The sequence below is a fragment of the Zootermopsis nevadensis genome, unplaced genomic scaffold (genome assembly GCF_977971745.1).
Source record: "Zootermopsis nevadensis isolate Lab colony 2312 unplaced genomic scaffold, Znev_1.0 Znev_ptg000037l, whole genome shotgun sequence".
NCBI classification, from domain to species: Eukaryota; Metazoa; Arthropoda; class Insecta; order Blattodea; family Termopsidae; genus Zootermopsis; species Zootermopsis nevadensis.
In genome coordinates this window covers 8,945,444-8,966,141 of record NW_028259169.1, presented here as the reverse complement: position 1 = coordinate 8,966,141, position 20,698 = coordinate 8,945,444, and the positions used below count along the sequence as shown (strand labels likewise).

The 20,698-nt window shown below is 36.9% G+C and overlaps 2 long non-coding RNA genes and 1 other non-coding gene across 3 annotated transcripts in view; 2 read left to right on the top strand and 1 right to left on the bottom strand.

Annotated features, from left to right (window-relative positions):
* Positions 1 to 1,871: 1,871 nt before the first annotated feature.
* LOC110828649 (uncharacterized) overlaps positions 1,872 to 20,698 on the bottom strand; it is a 35,456-nt gene continuing 16,629 nt past the window's right edge. Inside the window, exons 14-20 of the transcript XR_015538206.1 lie at positions 18,497 to 18,633; positions 17,481 to 18,340; positions 16,822 to 17,251; positions 11,752 to 12,611; positions 7,776 to 8,199; positions 2,788 to 3,647; positions 1,872 to 2,558 (exon numbers count right to left, since the gene is read on the bottom strand). This is a non-coding gene — a transcript (uncharacterized LOC110828649). The remainder of the gene's footprint in view (positions 2,559 to 2,787; positions 3,648 to 7,775; positions 8,200 to 11,751; positions 12,612 to 16,821; positions 17,252 to 17,480; positions 18,341 to 18,496; positions 18,634 to 20,698) is intronic.
* On the top strand, positions 4,240 to 7,558 carry LOC147871905 (uncharacterized). Its single transcript, XR_015538159.1, has 2 exons — positions 4,240 to 4,338; positions 4,643 to 7,558. It is a non-coding gene; the product is annotated as an uncharacterized LOC147871905 (long non-coding RNA).
* On the top strand, positions 18,935 to 20,215 carry LOC147871904 (uncharacterized). Its single transcript, XR_015538160.1, has 2 exons — positions 18,935 to 19,033; positions 19,338 to 20,215. It is a non-coding gene; the product is annotated as an uncharacterized LOC147871904 (long non-coding RNA).

Here is a 20,698-nt window from a genome sequence, read left to right as displayed (position 1 = left end):
GATATTATTTGTTTACACGGCTTTGTTGCGGAACACAACAATGCCGAGTAAACAAATAACGCTTCACAACAAAGAAATTAAAAAATATCAAGCCAGTCGTATTATCACTGCTCTAGAAGGAGCACTTAGCATTCTTGAATATTGACTGACAGTTGGCCTAAAACATCAGAAAAGTAAAATAAGACCTTATCAAGTATTTGAAGTACCAAATCCAACAAGGTAAACTGATACTCATACGATATATAATGATTACGAAAATTATTATGAAAACTGACTTTATGACCGATTTTAAGATGAAGATTTGCAGGGGTGGGGCTGGTTGTAAAACGTTGACTGAACCAGACCTGTTGACCTCAGAACAGCGACGTAAATAACTACAACATCAGACAAATTTAAGAAATAAAGAAAAGCGAAGGAAGACTTACATTGATAAACGTAGAAAAACGTATTAAACAAGAACGGAAGAGCAAAGTAAAACAGACGAAGATTTGCTAGGGTGTTGTTGGACGTAGAAAGTTGAGTAACCTAGAACATTTGGCCTCTGAACAGCGACGTTAAGAACTAAAACATCAGACCTACTTAACAAGTAAAGAAAAGCGAAGGTAGATTTACATTCATAAACGCAGAAAAACTTATTCAACAAGAACGGAAGAGCAGAAGAAAACAAACGAAGACTTAAAAGGGTGGGATTGGACGTAGAAAGTTGTCTGACTAAAAATAGTTGGCCTCTGTACAGCGACGTAAAGAAATACAACATTAGACATATTTAAGAAATAAAGAAAAGCAAGAAATCTAAGACTATTTAACAAATAAGTACAAGCGAAAGAAGACTTACATTGTTAAACGAGACCATATTAATAACACACGTAGAACAACAAACGAAGATTTGCAAGGGTGGGGTTGGAAGTAGATAGCTGACTAACCAAGAACATTTGTCCTCTGAAAAGCGACGTAAAGAACTAATCCATCAGACCTATTTAACAAATAAAGAAAAACGAATGGAGAGTTACATTAATAAACATAGTAAACCGTATTAAACAAGAAAGGAAGAGCAAAATAAAACAGACCAAGATTAGGAATGGTGTTGCTGGACGTATAAAGTTGAATGATCAAGAACAGATGGCCTGTGAACAGCGACGTAAAGAACTAAAACTTCAGAACTATGTAACAAAACAGAATAGAAAAAAGGACTTGCAAGGGTGGGTTTGGACGTAGAAAGTTGACTAACCACGAACTATTGTCCTCCGATCAGCGACGTAAAGAAGTAAAATATCAGATTACAGGAAGCGCTCCGAAAGGATCAGCCATCGTTGTCGTCAAAAAATGACGTCATCAACAATATCACCTTATATTTGTTTATACACTGGGATTAGTTTAGTCTCTTACTCAAGATTTTAAAACGCAATCAACCTCCTTCTGTGTTTTGGTCAAGTGTTTAAACTCCCCATTTGGGGGAGTTAGTTCAGTTTCTTACTCAGGGGTTAAAACACTTGAATGAGACACTAAACTAACTACCTTCGGGACTAACCAAGGTTGGTTGCGTTTTACAAACTTGACCAACCCACCCTAGGAGCTCCGAATGGAGCGCCCTGCTCTAGTAGTCTAAAATGTACAAATTTTATAACATATATCAGCTTTCACAGAACAATCTTAAGCGTAAATAATTCAGGTTAAATAATCAATATCTAAATCAAACTTATCTCAAATGTAAAGCATGTTTAAAGTAAATATTTAGAATAAAGCCAATATATAAACTACCTTTCCGTATAGACGCATTTACGTCAAATACACCGGAACCGTGGTTCCACTTACAACTTTTTTAGTACAGCAGAAGTTTAAATTGTCAGAGCTCTGACATGTTACTAGAAAAACTTGGAGATTTTTATTTGACTAGAGCAAAGCGCTACTTTCGTCTATCAAGGTCTATTGGCAAAACGTGTAATGAATGGGGGTCACAAAAATGTGGTTGTGAATTGTTATTTGATGACGTCATTTCTTGACGACAAATTTTTTTGACGGCGAAAAATCACGAATTTTTCTAGTAGATATTGATAACCAACAATGACAATTTTTAAACTAACAATAAATATTATGATTGTAAAAATGAAAATAAACTTATTTGATGTACGGTAGTCACCTTGCCCATTGACGAAGGTGAAAAGGACTTTGTCTTTGTCAGGTGTGGCCCCCTTCAGTGCGATAGTTACGGTGGGTTCACTTCCGTTGGCTTCCATCACTCTCTTAATGGTTACCATCTGAGGTGGCTGCTGCAAAGTTGAAGAATTCACTCGTGTGCTGGTGGCATTCTCCCCGGTACCACCAACATTCTTTGCTTTGCTACAATTTCCCTGGTCTACTAGCCCTGAATCTTGTTTCTTTAAATTCTTATTTCCTTTTCCAGAGATACTTGAAGATTTGTTAGATTTGAGGTTAGAATTGACACCATGTGAACCAGGAGTATTTACTACAGTATTTGTAACTTCTGGTGTCTTATTTTGAAGCTCTTCAAGTCTTTGTCCCTCTGCCTCTTCCTGATCTTTCTTCTCCTTCTCCTCCAGCTGGGGCGAGAGAAAAGATATAATTAAAAAATGTAAAAAACATCAAAATAACATATTCCAAATGTTAAAGGTGTTAGAAACATAATTGAGTAAAATTTTCAATACTCAAATTTCACTACAAAGTTGTTTTCGGATTAAGTTCTCTTCATACGTCATGCCACTTAACAAATTCACTGCCTGTATAATAACACAAATTCCAATAAAATTAAGGTAATAAAGAAGTAATCACCTTTTTCTGTTTCTGTCTTGCTTTCTTGGCAGCTTTCTTAGCATCTTTACATTTACTTGACTGATTCCTCTCTTTGAAGCCCAGCAATGCTTCTAGGTTTCTAGGGTCCTTTATGGGCTGTGGAAGGGAACCAACTGAGACCTGCTTTGCAAGAACTGGGCCTGAGAATGCTGGAGAAGGTGTGGATGCCACAGAGGGTGTGGGTTTTGAACTTTCTGAAGGTTTTGACTGAGATTTCCTTAAAGCTGCAGCAGTTGGACCATCAATCTTTGTAGTTGTTTTACCAGGTGGCAACTTAAGGTTTTCTAAGCTAAATGATCGCGAGCCAGAAGCTGGTAAAGAGGCTTCAGATTTTAACCTTTGAGCTGCAACTGATGAAGACGATACGACAGGCGCCTTCCCAGCAGAGGAGATTGTGTTTATGACATTATTAATTTGAGTGGCGGTTTCTGCGGTGAACTGATTCAGTGATGGAGCATGACTGAGTGGAGACATCACTGAAAGCTTTTCATTTGTTGCATGATTAACAATAACGGATGAAGACAGTTCCTGCTGCTGTGACATACTGGACTCATTATTACCAGACGATGTTTGCTGCCTGCCCCCAACATTTACTGCAGAACTATTCTTTGTTCCTGAGGAAGCTTTCAGCATACTAGTATTTTTGGCAGTGGAATGTTGAGATTTAGTTGCTGCTACCACAGATGCATTGTTCTGCTGCTGAGGGCAATTGTTATTTCCTTTGTTCTTTTTCTTCTTATTACTGGCTGAGCTGCTGTTTGTGCTACACTGACTGTTTTTTGAGTTCTGGTTGGACAACTTCTGCACCCCCACCACACTGTCCTTCTGTGACTGACAAACTGTAAACAGAAAACGGAAATGGAGAAAAATTTATTCTGAACACACACACACACACACACAGAGTCTTGCAACAACATATGAAAGTGCCATCAAAGTAAATCTTATTTTATAAAAGCAGAAATATCAATATTCTAAGTAGTGTAATTAACCAACCTCCACAAATTATTGCAACTGTACAAAATGGAACTAAAAGTAGGTACAAATCAAACTTTCGTTTGTGCATGGCTTTGAACATAACATATTTTGTTATTTCTTTATTAAAAAATTCCCTTCTTAAACAGCATTTTAATCTTTACACATAACACTAAAACTGTTTCCACTACACATCTACGTTTTTTGACGTAAATACTTCTATATTTTAGGGTCAGTGTCATTCGGCAAAAAAGTGTTACGAAAAAGGGAAACGAAAAAGTGTAACTTCATTTTTAATGTTACCTGGGAAACGAAACAGTGTACCTTCATTGTTGATAACCAGATGACGTTTTGTTGGTAACATAACAATGAAGTTACACTCTTATAATGGTTACCTAGGAAACGTTATCTGTTAACTCTGCATTGTTATGTTACATTACTGCCGTCAATAATCCGATTTCGTTATTGCGGAAAGAGCTGAGCTGTGAATTGCTTGTAGAAAATTGCGTCGTGGAGTAGATAATTTTGTGCTCGTAAGAACGTTTTACAATATCACAGGTACTTATCTTATATAATAATTATTAAGTAATCTGTTGTTGCGTTGGTTGGTTGCGTCATACTATGTACAACATGGATGACAGTGAAGCTAAAAGACTCCATAAAACAAAATAATGAGACAATACAGAAAACGTAAAAACATAGAAATATTAAATAATGAACCTAAAGTTTCTAAAAAATACTTAAAACTAATGCCAAACGTATAAGAAAGTACAAAAATCGGAAGGAGCAATTATCAAATAATGAACCTGAGATTCCAAAAAGAAATACCAAAAATTAATGCTGAAGGTATGACGGAATTTAGAAATCGCAAGAAGGAATTATTATCAAATAACGAAGCTCAAGTTCCCGCTGGTGCTCTAACGGTTCATAAATCGCAGTGTGGTACGTTTCAACAAATTGTATCAACTACAACAACAGTCTAGATCATCAGTTGGTGTACGTTGCCCTTTCTCGCGTTACATCGTTGGACGGTTTGTACATCACAAGCAGAAACATCGACTTCGTGTTTTATCATGCCCAAGGAACAAACAACCCGAAGGTAGAGGACTTGCGCACTGAACTGAGGCGGTTAGAAACACTTGTATTGCCCACGTTGACTGCTTCGGTGAGAGCATTCATAAGGAGTGCTGGTATTCGTGATCTAAGAATTACTACTCTACACGTACAGAGTTTAAAAACTCATGTGCAAGGCATTGCAACGGATACAGTGGTAACTGATACCGATATCCTAGCGCTCACCGACACGTGGATGCACAACAACGAAACTGTACATTTGGAAGGTTATAAATGCGTCACGCAATTTATGAGTGACGAACAAAGAGCAGGCGGAGTGGTTGTGTACGAGAAATATGGAGCAACTTCCATGGCTACCCCACATCTGTTGATGAAACTACCTAAGGAGGATGGAGAAGAATACAGAATAGCTGCAGCTGAAAACAGAAGTGATATTTGTGCTGCAGATTGTATGGTCAATGGTGAAAACGTTTTAATTGTAACCCCGTATATTTCTAACCACACACCTATTGATGATTGTAAGAGATTTATTTTGAGTCATTTGAGTAATTATACAAAGATGTTTCCAGTTATGGCCACAGAAGTTCCTAATACAATGCCGATAATATATACAGGAGATATTAACATTGAATTAAAAAAGAGGAAAATCAAAGCTTTATCACATTTATGGAGGAAACGTTTGGATTAATGTTGATGTCAAATCCTCAATGTAGTACTACTAGATCAAAATTTTGTATAGATATGGTGTTTGCACGATATGTTGATCTATCTAACTATAAAAATTTATGGTTTCGTCGTCGTCAACCAATTTGTCGTCAAAAAATAACGTCATCAACAATGTGAATGTCAATGTCAACGGCATTGTTGTGGAACATAACAATGCCGAGTAAGCAAATAACGCTTCAAAACAGAAAAATTAAAAAATATCAGCCAGTCGTATTATCACTGCTCTAGAAGGAGCACTTAGCATTCTTGAATATTAACTGACAGTTGGCCTAAGACGTCATAAAATTGAAAGAAGACGTTATCAAGTATTTGAAGTACCAAATCCAACAAGGTTAACTGATATTAATTCGATATATTACGATTACGAAAACTAATATGAAAACTGATTTTTTATGATCGATTTTAAGTTGAAGATTTGCAGGGGTGGTGCTGGACGTAAAACGTTGACTGAACCAGACCTGTTGACCTCAGAACAGCGACGTAAAGAACTACAACATCAGACATATTTAAGAAATAAAGAATTCGAAGGAAGACTTACATTGATAAACGTAGAAAAACGTATTCAATAAGAACAGAAGAGGAACAAAGCAGACAAAGATTTGTAAGGGTGGGTTGACCAAGAACAATTGGCCTCTGAATAACGACGTAAAAACTCATAAATCACAAATATTTAACAAATAAAGAATAGCGAAGGAAGACTTACATTGATAAACGTAGAAAAACGTATTAAACAAGAACGGAAGAGCAAAATAAAACAGACGAAGATTTGCTAGGGTGTTGTTGGACGTAGAAAGTTGACTAACCAAGAACAGTTGGCCTCTGAACAGCGACGTAAAGAACTACAACATCAGACATATTTAAGAAATAAAGAAAAGCAAGAAATCTAAGACTATTTAACAAATAAGTACAAGCGAAAGAAGACTTACATTGTTAAACGAGACCATATTAATAACACACGTAGAACAACAAACGAACATTTGCAAGGGTGGGGTTGGAAGTAGATAGTTGACTAACCATGAACAGCTGGCCTCTGAAAAGCGACGTAAAGAACTAATCCATCAGACCTATTTAACAAATAAAGAAAAACGAAGGGAGAGTTACATTGATAAACATAGAAAAACGTATTAAACAAGCACGGAAGAGCAAAATAAAACAGACGAAGATTAGGAATGGTGTTGCTGGACGTAGAAAGTTGAATGATCAAGAACAGATGGCCTCTGAACAGCGACGTAAAAAACTAAAACATCAGAACTATGTAACAAAAAACAGAATAGAAAAAAGAAGACTTGCAAGGGTGGGTTTGGACGTAGAAAGTTGACTAACCAAGAACTATTGGCCTCCGATCAGCGACGTAAAGAAGTAAAATATCAGATTACAGGAAGCGCTCCGAAAGGATTAGCCATCGTTGTCGTCAAAAAATGACGTCATCAACAATATCACCTTATATTTGTTTATACATGGGGGTTAGTTTAGCGTCTTACCCAAGATTTTAAAACGCAACCAAACCACTTCGGTGTTTTGGTGAAGTGTTTAGTTTCTTACTCAGGTGTTAAAACACTTGAATGAGACACTAAACTAACTACCTTCGGGACTAACCAAGGTTGGTTGCGTTTTACAAACTTGACCAACCCACCCTAGGAGCTCCGAAAGGAGCGCCCTGCTCTAGTAGTCTAAAATGTACAAATTTTATAAAATAATTTAGCTATCACAGAACAATCTTAAGCATAACTAATTCAGGTTAAATAATCAATGTCTAAATCAAACTTATCTCAAATGTAAAGCATGTTTAAAGTAAATATTTAGAAAAAGCCAATATAAAAACTACCATTCCGTATAGACGCATTTACGTCAAATTCTCCGGAACCGTGGTTCCACTTACAACTTTTTTAGTACAGCAGAAGTTTAAATTGTAAGAGCTCTGACATATTACTAGCAAAACTTGGAGATTTTTATTTGACTAAAGCAAAGCGCTCCTTTCGTCTATCAAGGTCAATTGGCAAAACGTGTAATGAATGGGGGTCACAAAAATGTGGTTGTGAATTGTTATTTGATGACGTAATTTCTTGACAACAAATTTCTTTGACGGCGACAAATTACGAATTTTTCTAGTAGATATTGATAACCAACAATGCCAATTTGTAAACTAACAATAAATATTATGATTGTAATAATGAAAATATACTTATTTGTTGTACGGTAGTCACCTTGCCCATTGACGAAGGTGAAAAGGACTTTGTCTTTGTCAGGTGTGGCCCCCTTCAGTGTGATAGTTACGGTGGATTCACTTCCGTTGGCTTCCATCACTCTCTTAATGGTTACCATCTGAGGTGGCTGCTGCAAAACTGAAGAATTCACTCGTGTGCTGGTGGCAATCTCCCCGGGACCACCAACATTCTTTGCTTTGCTACAATTTCCCTGGTCTACTAGCCCTGAATCTTGTTTCTTTAAATTCTTATTTCCAGAGATATTTGAAGATTTGTTAGATTTGAGGTTAGAATTGACACCATGTGAACCAGGAGTATTTACTACAGTATTTGTAACTTCTGGTGTCTTATTTTGAAGCTCCTCAAGTCTTTGTCCCTCTGCCTCTTCCTGATCTTTCTTCTCCTTCTCCTCCAGCTGGGGCGAGAGAAAAGATATAATTAAAAAATGCAAAAAACATCAAAGTAACATATTCCAAATTATTTATTATTGACTGCAAATGGGTTTATACCCGGTGGCAGTGTCCTACAATAACATACAAAACAATGAGACAGAACAGAACAATGAGATTCATCAACACAATGAGACAGAACAAAACAATAAACAAAAGGACACAACAATAACAATAAGACACAATAAACAATGAGATACATCAACACATAGACAGAACAAAACAATAAAAAAAAGGACACAACAAAAACAATATGACACACAAACAATGAGATACATCAACACAGAGACAGAACAAAACAATAAACAAAAGGACACAACAAAACAATAAGACACAATAAACAATGAGATACATCAACACAGAGACAGAACAAAACAATAAACAAAAGGACACAACAAAAACAATAAGACACAATAAACAATGAGATACATCAACACAGAGACAGAACAAAACAATAAAAAAAAGGACACAACAAAAACAATATGACACACAAACAATGAGATACATCAACACAGAGACAGAACAAAACAATAAACAAAAGGACACAACATAACAATAAGACACAATAAACAATGAGATACATCAACACAGAGACAGAACAAAACAATAAACAAAAGGACACAACAAAAACAATAAGACACAATAAACAATGAGATACATCAACACAGAGACAGAACAAAACAATAAAAGAAGGACACAACAAAAACAATATGACACAACAATGAGATACATCAACACAATAAGACAGAACAAAACAATAAACAAAAGGACACAACAAAAACAATAAGACACAACAATGAGATACATCAACACAGAGACAGAACAAAACAATAAAAAAAGGACACAACAAAATCAACACATCCCACTCAAAATCAACCAACTCATAAATTACAAAACTATCCAACCTCAAGTACTTAACTTAAAAAAAAGAACTTAATACCACCTAGACATAAGACAACAACTGCAATGTATTACAAACGTCATGAACTGATGCACTCACACAACAATACAACATACCACACTCAAAATAAAACATCTGACACACAATAAAAAAAAACACACATCCACTAATTAATCACAATACTTAGAGTAGAATATAAAGTCCGCTCTCAGTACATGAAAATTTTATCCCAAAGAACTACAGCCCTTCATCACTTGGAGACTAAGACACTTCACTTCCCTTATCACCATTTATTCCCAACTTAATAACCCTTAGCTTGTAACTACTTTTCTGACCCTCTTTCTAAAGGTGCCTAATTTACAGGGGAAAGACTCTAGCACGCCTGGAGGTAATTGGTTCCAGCTTCTTATGGTCCTATTTACAAAGGAATATTTGCCTACATCCGTTCTTTGTTTCCTAGTCCTAATTTTCAGAGTATGATCGTCCCTGCCCAGGTAGCATGGCTTTAATAATCTATCCTCTATCATTTTCCAAGCCTGGCCCCCCGTGTATGCTTTGAAAAGGGCGCACATTCGGGCTATCAATCTACGCTGTGCCAATGTTTCCCAACCAGATTCGTTCGTGAAATTTGCAAATTTAGCCGCTCTCTTCTGCACCCGATTTAGGGCTCTTACCTGTCCTTCCCTGTAAGGGTCCCAACACACAGCTCCATATTCAAGTATCGGTCTCACTAGCGACGTATAAGCTAAACGTTTCGTATTGTTATTTCCCTTTTTTAGTATACGCATTACGAAATGGAGAGCCTTCCATGCTTTAATTAGTGTATAATTCACAAGATCTGCCCAGCTCAGATCACTGCGAATAAGTATTCCTAAGTACTTAAAGCTATTTGCCTCTGGAATTAATTGATCCCCAAAAACGTAACTCAGCTTATCCTTCACCCTAGCTCTATTGAAGCTGACTGCTTTACTTTTACCTGGATTTATCTTCATTTCATTTTCTACCGCCCATTCCCATAATCTATTCATATCTGTCTGTAACTTATCAATGTCACTACTATCCATTATTTTCCTGTATACTATACAATCATCAGCGAAAAGCCGTATATTTGAATCAATGTTTTTCCAAATATCATTAACATAAGCTAGGAATAGCAAGGGACCTAATACGCTCCCTTGCGGCACTCCTAACGTTACCCTGACTTCATGAGATAGCTGTCGGTCCACTCTTACTCTTTGCGAACGTCCTAAGAGAAATTCCTTTACCCATAACACTACCCTCAAGTCCACACCGGTTGCAGCAATTTTTGTAATCAGCCTATCGTGTGGGACTAAATCGAATGCCTTTGAGAAATCTATTATAACCGCATCAGTCCTGATTCCCTCGTACAATGAATCAGCAACATCTTGACAAACCGTGACTACTTGACTTTCGCATGAGTACCCTGGTCTAAACCCATGTTGACCCTCATATAACCACTCACTCCTTTCCCAGACTTGCCTTAGATACCCTGCTATAACGTGCTCCATTTGCTTACAAACCACCGAGGTTAAACTGACCGGTCTATAGTTCCCAACTACCGATCGATCTCCCCCTTTATAAATAGGGACCACTATAGCCTTCTTCCAGTCCCCTGGGATAGAATTGTTGTTCATCGTTACCTCCAGCAGACGCGCAAGGTATGGAATCATTGCTTCCCCACCTAACTTTAAAATTTCCCCGGGGATGCCATCTGGTCCGACGGATTTATTTTTCCCGATTGCTGCTATCCGTTTCCTTATGATATTGATACTAATGGTAAACGTATCATCAGAATCTGTTGATTGGATTAGCTGGTTATTTAGCGGATTTATCCGTTCGCAACTGAATACCGACGCATAATAAGCGTTGAGGGAGTTGGCCTTTTCCATTTGATCTGTGATGAGGTTTCCTTTAACGCCCTTGATTGCAGGAATAGTTTCTCTATTACCCTTACGTCTTTTAACATATTTGTAAAACTCTGTCCAGCTTCTCCCTTCGCTTTGAAAGACCGACGTTAAGAATGTCTCCTGAGCCTTCTTTTTTACTATCAGCAACTCCTTGGATAACCGTTTCAGCTCCGCTTGGTACTGCCCTCCAGATTTTCTCTTATTATAAACCCTCCTCACCTTTACCTTCAGACGTTTCACTTCCTTGGTATAATATTCCGGATCCGGATTTTCCCTCAGGATTCTTTGAGGTACAAAACGGTCGATACCCTCGAAGACTATATCCTTATAACTTTCCCATATCTCTTCCACGCTACTACCATTTCCAGCCCATAATTTAAACTTTTCCCGAAAAAAGTTTTGTAATCCTAAAACATTTGTTTTATGGAACATGGAGACTAATCTTTCTACCTGCGGTTCACGGATTTTTTCTTCCCATTCCACTTCTAATAATACCCCACTGTGGTCACTGATACCCTGCACAGATAAAGGTGTTAGAAACATAATTCAGTAAAATCTCCGATACTCAAATTTCACTACAGAGATGTTTTCGGATTAAGCTCTCTTCATAAGTCATGCAACTTAACAAATTCACTGCCTGTATAATAACACAAATTCCAATAAAATTAAGGTAATAAAGAAGTAATCACCTTTTTCTGTTTCTGTCTTGCTTTCTTGGCAGCTTTCTTAGCATCTTTACATTTACTTGACTGATCCCTCTCTTTGAAGCCCAGCAATGCTTCTAGGTTTCTAGGGTCCTTTATGGGCTGTGGAAGGGAACCAACTGAGACCTGCTTTGCAAGAACTGGGCCTGAGAATGCTGGAGAAGGTGTGGATGCCACAGAGGGTGTGGGTTTTGAACTTTCTGAAGGTTTTGACTGAGATTTCCTTAAAGCTGCAGCAGTTGGATCATCAACATTTGTAGTTGTTATACCAGATGGCAACTTAAGGTTTTCTAAGCTAAATGATCGCGAGCCAGAAACTGGTAAAGAGGCTTCAGATTTTAACCTTTGAGCTGCAACTGATGAAGACGATACGACAGGCGCCTTCCCAGCAGAGGAGATTGCGTTTATGACATTATTAATTTGAATGGCGTTTTCTGCGGTGAACTGATTCAGTGATGGAGCATGACTGAAAGGAGACATCACTGAAAGCTTTTCATTTGTTGCATGATTAACAATAACGGATGAAGACAGTTCCTGCTGCTGTGACATACTGGACTCATTATTACCAGACGGTGTTTGCTGCCTGCCCCCAACATTTACTGCAGAACTATTCTTTGTTCCTGAGGAAGCTTTCAGCATACTAGTATTTTTGGCAGTGGAATGTTGAGATTTAGTTGCTGCTACCACAGATGCATTGTTCTGCTGCTGAGGGCAATTGTTATTTCCTTTATTCTTTTTCTTCTTATTACTGGCTGAGCTGCTGTTTGTGCTACACTGACTGTTTTTTGAGTTCTGGTTGGACAACGTCTGCACCGCCACCACACTGTCCTTCTGTGACTGACAAACTGTAAACAGGAAACGGAAATGGAGAAAAAATTATTCTGAACACACACACACACACACACACACACAGAGTCTTGCAACAACATATGAAAGTGCCATCAAAGTAAATCTTATTTTATAAAAGCAGAAATATCAATATTCTAAGTAGTGTAATTAACCAACCTCCACAAATTATTGCAACTGTACAAAATGGAACTAAAATTATATACAAATTAAACTTTCGTTTGTGCATGGCTTTGAACATAACATATTTTGTTATTCATTTATTAAAAAATTCCCTTTTTAAACACCATTTTAATCTTTACACACAACACTAAAACTGTTTCCACTACACATCTAGTTTTTTGACGTAAATAAGTCTATATTTTAGGGTCAGTGTCATTCGGCAAAAAAGTGTTACAAAAAAGTTTTACGAAAAAGGGAAACGGAAAAGTGTAACTTCATTGTTGATAAACAGATGACGTTTTCTAATTAACATAACAATGAAGTTACACTCTTTCGTTTCCCAGGTTACATAACAATGATGATACACTGTTATAATGGTTACCTAGGAAACGTCATCAGTTTACTCTGCATTGTTGTGATACATTACTGCCGTCAACAATACGATTTCATTATTGCGGAAAGAGCTGATCTATGAATCGCTTGTAGAAAAGTGCGTCTTCGAGTAGATAATTTTTTCCTCGTAAGATCGTTTTACAATAACACAGGTACTTATCTTATATAATAATTATTAAGTAATCTGTTGTTGCGTTGGTTTGTTGCGTCATACTATGTACAACATGGATGACAGTGAAGCTAAAAGACTCCATAAAACAGAATAATGAGACAATACAAAAAAGGTAAAAACATAGAAATATTAAATAATGAACCTAAAGTTTCTAAAAAAAATACATAAAACTAATGCCAAACGTATAAGAAAGTACAAAAATCGGAAGGAGCAATTATCAAATAATGAACCTGAGATTCCAAAAAGAAATACCAAAAATTAATGCTGAACGTATGACGGAATTTAGAAATCGCAAGAATTAATTATTATCAAATAATGAAGCTCAAGTTCCCGCTGGTGCTCTAACGGTTCATAAATCGCATGGTGGTACGTTTCAACAAATTGTATCAACTACAACAACAGTCTAGATCATCAGTTGGTGTACGTTGCCCTTTCTCGCGTTACATCGTTGGACGGTTTGTACATCACAAGCAGAAACAACGACTTCGTGTTTTATCATGCCAAAGGAACAAACAACCCGAAGGTAGAGGACTTGCGCACTGAACTGAGGCGGTTAGAAACACTTGTATTGCCCACGTTGACTGCTTCGGTGAGAGCATTCATAAGGAGTGCTGGTATTCGTGATCTAAGAATTACTACTCTACACGTACAGAGTTTAAAAACTCATGTGCAAGGCATTGCAACGGATACAGTGGTAACTGATACCGATATCCTAGCGCTCACCGACACGTGGATGCACAACAACGAAACTGTACATTTGGAAGGTTATAAATGCGTCACGCAATTTATGAGTGACGAACAAAGAGCAGGCGGAGTGGTTGTGTACGAGAAATATGGAGCAACTTCCATGGCTACCCCACATCTGTTGATGAAACTACCTAAGGAGGATGGAGAAGAATACAGAATAGCTGCAGCTGAAAACAGAAGTGATATTTGTGCTGCAGATTGTATGGTCAATGGTGAAAACGTTTTAATTGTAACCCCGTATATTTCTAACCACACACCTATTGATGATTGTAAGAGATTTATTTTGAGTCATTTGAGTAATTATACAAAGATGTTTCCAGTTATGGCCACAGAAGTTCCTAATACAATGCCGATAATATATACAGGAGATATTAACATTGAATTAAAAAAGAGGAAAATCAAAGCTTTATCACATTTATGGAGGAAACGTTTGGATTAATGTTGATGTCAAATCCTGAAAGTAATACTACTAGATCAAAATCTTGTATGGATATGATTTTTGCACGATATGTAGATCTAATATAAAAATTTATGGTTTCGTCGTCGTAAACCAATTTGTCGTGAAACAATTTGTCTTCAAAAAATGACGTTATCAACAATGTCAATAGATATTATTTGTTTACACGGCTTTGTTGCGGAACACAACAATGCCGAGTAAACAAATAACGCTTCACAACAAAGAAATTAAAAAATATCAAGCCAGTCGTATTATCACTGCTCTAGAAGGAGCACTTAGCATTCTTGAATATTGACTGACAGTTGGCCTAAAACATCAGAAAAGTAAAAGAAGACCTTATCAAGTATTTGAAGTACCAAACCCAACAAGGTAAACTGATACTCATACGATATATAATGATTACGAAAATTATTATGAAAACTGACTTTATGATCGATTTTAAGATGAAGATTTGCAGGGGTGGGGCTGGTTGTAAGACGTTGATTGAACCAGACCTGTTGACCTCAGAACAGCGACGTAAATAACTACAACATCAGACAAATTTAAGAAATAAAGAAAAGCGAAGGAAGACTTACATTGATAAACGTAGAAAAACGTATTAAACAAGAACGGAAGAGCAAAATAAAACAGACGAAGATTTGCTAGGGTGTTGTTGGACGTAGAAAGTTGAGTAACCTAGAACATTTGGCCTCTGAACAGCGACGTTAAGAACTAAAACATCAGACCTACTTAACAAGTAAAGAAAAGCGAAGGTAGATTTACATTCATAAACGCAGAAAAACTTATTCAACAAGAACGGAAGAGCAGAAGAAAACAAACGAAGACTTAAAAGGGTGGGATTGGACGTAGAAAGTTGTCTGACTAAAAATAGTTGGCCTCTGTACAGCGACGTAAAGAACTACAACATTAGACATATTTAAGAAATAAAGAAAAGCAAGAAATCTAAGACTATTTAACAAAGAAGTACAAGCGAAAGAAGACTTACATTGTTAAACGAGACCATATTAATAACACACGTAGAACAACAAACGAAGATTTGCAAGGGTGGGGTTGGAAGTAGATAGCTGACTAACCAAGAACAGTTGTCCTCTGAAAAGCGACGTAAAGAACTAATCCATCAGACCTATTTAACAAATAAAGAAAAACGAATGGAGAGTTACATTAATAAACATAGTAAACCGTATTAAACAAGAAAGGAAGAGCAAAATAAAACAGACCAAGATTAGGAATGGTGTTGCTGGACGTATAAAGTTGAATGATCAAGAACAGATGGCCTGTGAACAGCGACGTAAAGAACTAAAACATCAGAACTATGTAACAAAACAGAATAGAAAAAAGGACTTGCAAGGGTGGGTTTGGACGTAGAAAGTTGACTAACCACGAACTATTGTCCTCCGATCAGCGACGTAAAGAAGTAAAATATCAGATTACAGGAAGCGCTCCGAAAGGATTAGCCATCGTTGTCGTCAAAAAATGACGTCATCAACAATATCACCTTATATTTGTTTATACACTGGGATTAGTTTAGTCTCTTACTCAAGATTTTAAAACGCAATCAACCTCCTTCTGTGTTTTGGTCAAGTGTTTAAACTCCCCATTTGGGGGAGTTAGTTCAGTTTCTTACTCAGGGGTTAAAACACTTGAATGAGACACTAAACTAACTACCTTCGGGACTAACCAAGGTTGGTTGCGTTTTACAAACTTGACCAACCCACCCTAGGAGCTCCGAATGGAGCGCCCTGCTCTAGTAGTCTAAAATGTACAAATTTTATAACATATATCAGCTTTCACAGAACAATCTTAAGCGTAAATAATTCAGGTTAAATAATCAATATCTAAATCAAACTTATCTCAAATGTAAAGCATGTTTAAAGTAAATATTTAGAATAAAGCCAATATATAAACTACCTTTCCGTATAGACGCATTTACGTCGAATACACCGGAACCGTGGTTCCACTTACAACTTTATTAGTACAGCAGAAGTTTAAATTGTCAGAGCTCTGACATGTTACTAGAAAAACTTGGAGATTTTTATTTGACTAGAGCAAAGCGCTACTTTCGTCTATCAAGGTCTATTGGCAAAACGTGTAATGAATGGGGGTCACAAAAATGTGGTTGTGAATTGTTATTTGATGACGTCATTTCTTGTCGACAAATTTTTTTGACGGCGAAAAATCACGAATTTTTCTAGTAGATATTGATAACCAACAATGACAATTTTTAAACTAACAATAAATATTATGATTGTAAAAATGAAAATAAACTTATTTGATGTACGGTAGTCACCTTGCCCATTGACGAAGGTGAAAAGGACTTTGTCTTTGTCAGGTGTGGCCCCCTTCAGTGCGATAGTTACGGTGGGTTCACTTCCGTTGGCTTCCATCACTCTCTTAATGGTTACCATCTGAGGTGGCTGCTGCAAAGTTGAAGAATTCACTCGTGTGCTGGTGGCATTCTCCCCGGTACCACCAACATTCTTTGCTTTGCTACAATTTCCCTGGTCTACTAGCCCTGAATCTTGTTTCTTTAAATTCTTATTTCCTTTTCCAGAGATACTTGAAGATTTGTTAGATTTGAAGTTAGAATTGACACCATGTGAACCAGGAGTATTTACTACAGTATTTGTAACTTCTGGTGTCTTATTTTGAAGCTCTTCAAGTCTTTGACCCTCTGCCTCTTCCTGATCTTTCTTCTCCTTCTCCTCCAGCTGGGGCGAGAGAAAAGATATAATTAAAAAATGTAAAAAACATCAAAGTAACATATTCCAAATGTTAAAGGTGTTAGAAACATAATTGAGTAAAATTTTCAATACTCAAATTTCACTACAAAGTTGTTTTCGGATTAAGTTCTCTTCATACGTCATGCCACTTAACAAATTCACTGCCTGCATAATAACACAAATTCCAATAAAATTAAGGTAATAAAGAAGTAATCACCTTTTTCTGTTTCTGTCTTGCTTTCTTGGCAGCTTTCTTAGCATCTTTACATTTACTTGACTGATTCCTCTCTTTGAAGCCCAGCAATGCTTCTAGGTTTCTAGGGTCCTTTATGGGCTGTGGAAGGGAACCAACTGAGACCTGCTTTGCAAGAACTGGGCCTGAGAATGCTGGAGAAGGTGTGGATGCCACAGAGGATGTGGGTTTTGAACTTTCTGAAGGTTTTGACTGAGATTTCCTTAAAGCTGCAGCAGTTGGACCATCAATCTTTGTAGTTGTTTTACCAGGTGGCAACTTAAGGTTTTCTAAGCTAAATGATCGCGAGCCAGAAGCTGGTAAAGAGGCTTCAGATTTTAACCTTTGAGCTGCAACTGATGAAGACGATACGACAGGCGCCTTCCCAGCAGAGGAGATTGTGTTTATGACATTATTAATTTGAGTGGCGGTTTCTGCGGTGAACTGATTCAGTGATGGAGCATGACTGAGTGGAGACATCACTGAAAGCTTTTCATTTGTTGCATGATTAACAATAACGGATGAAGACAGTTCCTGCTGCTGTGACATACTGGACTCATTATTACCAGACGATGTTTGCTGCCTGCCCCCAACATTTACTGCAGAACTATTCTTTGTTCCTGAGGAAGCTTTCAGCATACTAGTATTTTTGGCAGTGGAATGTTGAGATTTAGTTGCTGCTACCACAGATGCATTGTTCTGCTGCTGAGGGCAATTGTTATTTCCTTTATTCTTTTTCTTCTTATTACTGGCTGAGCTGCTGTTTGTGCTACACTGACTGTTTTTTGAGTTCTGGTTGGACAACTTCTGCACCCCCACCACACTGTCCTTCTGTGACTGACAAACTGTAAACAGAAAACGGAAATGGAGAAAAATTTATTCTGAACACACACACACACACACACACAGAGTCTTGCAACAACATATGAAAGTGCCATCAAAGTAAATCTTATTTTATAAAAGCAGAAATATCAATATTCTAAGTAGTGTAATTAACCAACCTCCACAAATTATTGCAACTGTACAAAATGGAACTAAAAGTAGGTACAAATCAAACTTTCGTTTGTGCATGGCTTTGAACATAACATATTTTGTTATTTCTTTATTAAAAAATTCCCTTCTTAAACAGCATTTTAATCTTTACACATAACACTAAAACTGTTTCCACTACACATCTACGTTTTTTGACGTAAATACTTCTATATTTTAGGGTCAGTGTCATTCGGCAAAAAAGTGTTACGAAAAAGGGAAACGAAAAAGTGTAACTTCATTTTTAATGTTACCTGGGAAACGAAACAGTGTACCTTCATTGTTGATAACCAGATGACGTTTTGTTGGTAACATAACAATGAAGTTACACTCTTATAATGGTTACCTAGGAAACGTTATCTGTTAACTCTGCATTGTTATGTTACATTACTGCCGTCAATAATCCGATTTCGTTATTGCGGAAAGAGCTGAGCTGTGAATTGCTTGTAGAAAATTGCGTCGTGGAGTAGATAATTTTGTGCTCGTAAGAACGTTTTACAATATCACAGGTACTTATCTTATATAATAATTATTAAGTAATCTGTTGTTGCGTTGGTTGGTTGCGTCATACTATGTACAACATGGATGACAGTGAAGCTAAAAGACTCCATAAAACAAAATAATGAGACAATACAGAAAACGTAAAAACATAGAAATATTAAATAATGAACCTAAAGTTTCTAAAAAATACTTAAAACTAATGCCAAACGTATAAGAAAGTACAAAAATCGGAAGGAGCAATTATCAAATAATGAACCTGAGATTCCAAAAAGAAATACCAAAAATTAATGCTGAAGGTATGACGGAATTTAGAAATCGCAAGAAGGAATTATTATCAAATAACGAAGCTCAAGTTCCCGCTGGTGCTCTAACGGTTCATAAATCGCAGTGTGGTACGTTTCAACAAATTGTATCAACTACAACAACAGTCTAGATCATCAGTTGGTGTACGTTGCCCTTTCTCGCGTTACATCGTTGGACGGTTTGTACATCACAAGCAGAAACATCGACTTCGTGTTTTATCATGCCCAAGGAACAAACAACCCGAAGGTAGAGGACTTGCGCACTGAACTGAGGCGGTTAGAAACACTTGTATTGCCCACGTTGACTGCTTCGGTGAGAGCATTCATAAGGAGTGCTGGTATTCGTGATCTAAGAATTACTACTCTACACGTACAGAGTTTAAAAACTCATGTGCAAGGCATTGCAACGGATACAGTGGTAACTGATACCGATATCCTAGCGCTCACCGACACGTGGATGCACAACAACGAAACTGTACATTTGGAAGGTTATAAATGCGTCACACATTTTATGAGTGACGAACATAGAGCAGGCGGAGTGGTTGTGTACGAGAAATATGGAGCAACTTCCATGGCTACCCCACATCTGTTGATGAAACTACCTAAGGAGGATGGAGAAGAATACAGAATAGCTGCAGCTGAAAACAGAAGTGATATTTGTGCTGCAGATTGTATGGTCAATGGTGAAAAAGTTTTAATTGTAACCCTGTATATTTCTAACCACACACCTATTGATGATTGTAAGAGATTTATTTTGAGTCATTTGAGTAATTATACAAAGATGTTTCCAGTTATGGCCACAGAAGTTCCTAATACAATGCCGATAATATATACAGGAGATATTAACATTGATTTAAAGAAAGATTAAAATCAAAGCTTTATCACATTTATGGAGGAAACGTTTGGATTAATGTTGATGTCAAATCCTGAAAGTAATACTACTAGATCAAAATCTTGTATAGATATAATTTTTGCACGATATGTTGACCTAATATAAAAATTTATGGTTTCGTCGTCGTAAACCAATTTGTCTTCAAAAAATGACGTTATCAACAATGTCAATAGATATTATTTGTTTACACGGCTTTGTTGTGGAACACAACAATGCCGAGTAAACAAATAACGCTTCACAACAAAGAAATTAAAAAATTTCAAGCCAGTCGTATTATCACTGCTCTAGAAGGAGCACTTAGCATTCTTGAATATTGACTGAGAGTTGGAATAAAACATCAGAAAAGTGAAAGAAGACCTTATCAAGTATTTGAAGTACCAAATCCAACAAGGTAAACTGATACTCATTTGATATATTACGATTACGAAAACTAATATGAAAACTGATTCTTTATGATCGATTTTAAGTTGAAGATTTGC